This window comes from Penaeus monodon, chromosome 15, assembly GCF_015228065.2.
Source record: "Penaeus monodon isolate SGIC_2016 chromosome 15, NSTDA_Pmon_1, whole genome shotgun sequence".
Lineage (NCBI taxonomy): Eukaryota > Metazoa > Arthropoda > Malacostraca > Decapoda > Penaeidae > Penaeus > Penaeus monodon.
Window position 1 is genome coordinate 6309425 of NC_051400.1, and position 635 is coordinate 6310059.

Here is a 635-nt window from a genome sequence, read left to right on the forward strand (position 1 = left end):
ACTTACACATTAGAGAGAGAAATACATCTTTACATCTAATACACACGCACAAATTTTACATTTCTGCATATATTTTCCTCTAGAAAAATTATATATAAAATCTTTAAAAAATACATATGTAAATAGCCATAAATATACAGATTTATCTTCTAAGATAATTGGTGCTGACACATCAAGATGTATGTACTCTTTCTTCGTTCATTTGCGTGTAGGGGTACGACTAGTAAATTTAGATGTTTTATAAAGCATATGTTGTTGAATATTATTGTGAGTCTAACGATGTTAAATGTTGATGTGAATGGTTGTTCTTGTGTACATAACTAGAAAATAAACAAATAATAATGGTAAGATTTTAAGAAATAGATAAAAATAAAGGTAAAGTATATAAAAAATAAGATAATATAAAATATTAATAATGTAAAGATTAAAAATATAAGTACTGAGAGGATCCGACAGAATATTTTCATACGCAAGTACTGTATAAGATGAGTCAGATCCAAAATATCGAAAACCCGGGTTGAGGGCATGTGGGGTAGTGCGCTCAAAGTCAGGTTTTCGAATGGCCGCTGAGGACAAGGCGTCGGGACTTCCCTTCTGTTCTCATAGAGATTAGTGTAGACATTCGAGGAGGTGTT

At 31.2% G+C, this 635-nt stretch overlaps 1 protein-coding gene across 1 annotated transcript in view; it reads left to right on the forward strand.

Annotated features, from left to right (window-relative positions):
- Window positions 1-635, forward strand: part of LOC119582196 (diuretic hormone receptor-like) — a 113840-nt gene that overhangs the window by 112923 nt on the left and 282 nt on the right. The gene's annotated exons all lie outside the window — the stretch shown is intronic.